Source organism: Propithecus coquereli, unplaced genomic scaffold (genome assembly GCF_000956105.1).
Source record: "Propithecus coquereli isolate 6110/MARCELLA unplaced genomic scaffold, Pcoq_1.0 Scaffold109, whole genome shotgun sequence".
In the NCBI taxonomy this organism is placed as follows: domain Eukaryota; kingdom Metazoa; phylum Chordata; class Mammalia; order Primates; family Indriidae; genus Propithecus; species Propithecus coquereli.
Window position 1 is genome coordinate 1,903,289 of NW_012134858.1, and position 4,220 is coordinate 1,907,508.

General features: G+C 40.0%; 1 protein-coding gene across 3 annotated transcripts in view; it reads left to right on the forward strand.

The window, feature by feature from the left end:
* The window catches only part of NRG3 (neuregulin 3), a 1,286,298-nt gene that overhangs the window by 1,195,687 nt on the left and 86,391 nt on the right, over positions 1–4,220 (forward strand). The window lies entirely within an intron of this gene.

The window sequence follows — 4,220 nt, forward strand, 5'->3', positions numbered from 1 at the left end:
AGATATTTATTCTCCATCTTCTTTGGCTCCCAACATAATCATTTCTTTCTTTTTTTTTTTAATGGAGATCCTAACTATCTACCTAACAGATAGATAGATTGGATAGGATAAAGGATATTTTCAGTGTTGATAATTTTATTGTACGTTTAGGTGGGATTCCTATTAAGGAATGATCAAATGCTCTGGAAAGCAGCAACTGCTTTTGAGATTCTGATTCACAGGTTTAAATAATTTCATGGACACAAAAGTATTTTGTACACTATAGATGTCAGTAGGAATATAAAACATTATCACTTATGAACTCATTAATTTATTATTTCCTTAAAAAATAAGTTTTTGTAGGTACTCTCTCTATGTATTAACCAAGCCCTATGCACTGCATGAAACTACACTTTCAGTTTTGCCCTCCTGAACTATTTTACTCCTCTCCCTCTGGCAGCATTGTTGAGGTGTTACTGTGTAATTTTCACTTGATGTTTTCCCAAATAAATGGCCTGAGAGTATAGAGTAGCATTGAAATGGCATTAAAGCCACTCGGATTGCTCAGGTATTTCAATTCTTCCAACTCTTTTGATGTCTATCAGGCTAAGACTATTTCTGTCACTCTACCAGTGTTTCAGGTTTTGGCATCAGATCAATTTTGGGAACTGTTGAGAAATTGTTTTCTCATCTGTGAAATGGTTCTAGGACCTACATGTGGAGGTCCTTCTGGGAATATGAGGCCCACCCTCAGCTCGATGAGCTGGAGGTTTAGATACAGCTGCAGATGACAGAGGCCATGCAGTCTTGCAGAGTATATTGTCCAGAGGATATCATCAAAGACAAATGTGGTTCCACTTAATACTCAGTGTTTTTGAGAGATACTGAAGAGCAGGAGGTCTTGAAATGTCACCACAGTGAAAGTGTGCCACCACAGGGCATGTCCCACAAACTCCTCAAAGTCAATATAGCCACACTGAACACATCATCCTCCTTCCATGTTGTGCCATCCCCCATGTTCTTGGTGAATGACACAACATCCATCCATTGGCCAAATCACAATCCTAAAAGTCATTTGTCACTGCCCCCATCTGACTTGCAATCACCAAGTCCAGTTGATTCAATGGCTCTTAGACATCTCTCAGAGTGTCCACTTTTGTTTACCTCCACTGTCATTTAACTAGACAGGGAAATGTCATCTACAACACAGCTGCTATAATAGCTTACTAATGTTGACTCCAGGCAGTCCCGTTCCAACCCATTCCCCAAAGAACAATCAAAGTTATTCTAAAATGCAAAGATGGTCATGATACTTCCTTCAGTCACCCAGCCATGCCCATTGTGTGTCTACTGTGCTGGATGACCTTCAGTTTCTTTAATATGACGTGCTCTCTTTCCCCCGTGGGCTTTGCAGAGGCTGTTTGCTATGTCTAGAACATCCTACTGTTTCTTTCTCCACTTTCCAACTGACTTCCATCTTTCATCCTCCACCTAATCTCTACCCTGCTTTCAGGAGCATCTGAGATATTACCTCTTACAGATATCTTTCCCTGCCTACCAAATCCTGTCTCCAAAGACTGGATTATGTGCTTATGACAGGTTCTCACATTGCACCAACCATGTTGTCTCCATCCTTGGATAGCCTAAAAAAATCTGTGACACCAGGGGCTATATGTTTACTCGTGCTAGAGTTAGTTACCTCTACTGCCTAATACAATGCCTGGCATATAGTGTTTGTTCAAGCAATAGTTTTAAATAAATGAATTAACTAATGCGTGAGTGAATAAATGAGGAAATAAATAAATGAGTATATAAAGTGGGAGAGAAAGAAAAAGAAATATTTGTAGATCTTGAAGATCAGGCTGTCAGCATCAGAAATGCTTTTCTTTTTCTTAAAAAAAAAGTTTCAACAGGCCTTAAAAGGCAAAAAATGTTGAGGATTAGGATTTGTCTCCCTTTCCCCCTCCTTTCCTCCTACCTCCGTTTGAGTGTGTATGTGCCTGTTAAAGACAGAGGGAGATGATGAGAGAAAAATCGCTGGCAAAATCGCTATTTCCTTTGACTCTAAGGTAGAGAGCAATGAACAAATGTTATGGCAGGAACTCTGTTACCACAACTGGAGAGGAACATTGGAACTTTGGCCAATGTTCCTCTGGCCAGCAACGGATTATTAATGTGCTGACTTGTTTAATGAATCAATTACCTGAGCATCCCTAAATTTTAGCTCCCTCGTGCCCCTCCAAATTCTGCTAAGATTCATTCCCAAACCTGGATCAGGCCTAGCACATCAGTTGGTGGTGCTGAGAATGGGGTGGGGAGATCCAATGGGTCTGCCATGAAGCAGAAGGCAGAATAGGAAGAAATAAGACACATTCTAATAATATTATCTGTTTTATTTTCTCACATCTGATTTTTGAAGTCTTCTATGTAGTGAAATAGAATATCTCGGAATTTTAAAAAATAGCTAAGACACATTCTAATAATATTATCTGTTTGATTTTCTCACATCTGATTTTTGAAGTCTTCTATGTATTGAAATAGAATATCTCGGAATTTTAAAAAATAGCTCTTAAAAATTCTAGGTTGACACGGCATAGGATATTCCTTCCTTCCTTCTAGACCACTAGCATTTGAAGCTGCCTGGTAGCATAATTAAGATTTTAAAGTCCTTCTTTTTAATTCCAGCCAGCTTCGAAGAAGATAGGATTAAGCCTTAAGAAACTGATCCCTTCCATCTTGACGTATCCAAGCTGTTCTCTTATGTTATGGGGAACCCAGGTTTTCAAGAGCGGATTGTTGGCTGCTCAGCAGTTGAGACAATCTGTGTGATTGCTTTTCCTGTGTTATATTATAGTTAAGGTCTTCTATAATCAAGGGTTAAAAGAAGCCTGATGCTTTCTCCACATCATCATAGCAGAAAGGAAGAAGGAAAGCATGGCCTTTTGGAGCGATTACTCATCATACGTCAGACACAGTGCTGGGAACTTTGCATCCATTATTTTATTATGCTCACAAAAACCCTGCACAAAAGACATAAGCACCATCATGTTATAGATAAGGGCCCTGAGACTAGGGGAAGACAAAGGATTTCCTCAAGGTTAGCCTGCTTACTACAAGGTAGAATTGGTTTTGACCTTAGGTCTCTCCGATTCCAAGAAATACAGCCTCTCGTACCCTACCACATGCCCTCTCCAACACTATTGGTGTGATTAGGGAGTGATTTTTTAGTTACAGAGTGCAGGGAGAAGGCGTTCCTTTTCCTTCTAGGCAGTAATTAACATGTAGTGCTTAAAAGTGTGGGCTCTAGAGCCAGGCTGTCTGTGACCACTTACTGTTCCTCTGAATTTGAACTTATACTATAATTTCTCTGTGCCCTAATTTCCTCAAGTGCAACTAAGGTTATTAATGGTCCCAGAACTGCCAAGAGGGCTAAATGCCTTTGTACCTATAAAGAGCTTTGTACTGTAAGTGCTCAATAAATGTTCACGTTGTAGTTGTCATTGCTATTGTTCTCTGTGAGGATTTTCACAGAGGTATAACCATGCAGAATAGGGACAAGCGTGCTTTAATGCTACTGCCCTTCCTCCTAAGCCCCAGTGGTGAAGTGGGAAGATTCTCCAAACAAAACTTAATATTTCTTATCAATCCACATAGGGTTTATCCAGAGGTGATGGCTGAGAAAGTTAGGTGCAGTTATTCACAACCTATGAGTCATTGAGAAAACTGAATCTTTCATTGCTAGGTTAGAGCAGGGAGAATGCATATTTCTGCAATTCCACATATGCAGAACCAGCAGCTTGAACTTAGGATATAACTCATTGCCTTAGACTTTCCTAGAGAGAGGGCTGTCCTGTGCCGCCTTTTGGAGACTACCCAGGCTAACAAAACTACTGAGTGTGGTGGGACAAGCCGGGGCAGGCTGTCCGTACATTTTAGGGGATTCGAGCAGTCAGGCAGATCATTAAAGCAGAGATTTCTAAAAAGTTCTAGTCAAAGCCATTCATCCACTTACATTTCAAGTAGTATTGGCTACAAAGTACAGTCATCCCTCCATATCTCTGGGTCCTGCATCCATGGATGCAACTGACCAAGTTTACAAAATACTCAGGAAAGAAAAAAAAATCCACGAAGTTCCAAAAAGCAAAACTTGATTTTGCCACACTCTGAGTCCATTGAATCCATGCAAATGAAGAGACGTGTAGGCATCATATTAGGTATTATAAGTAATCTAGGTATGATTT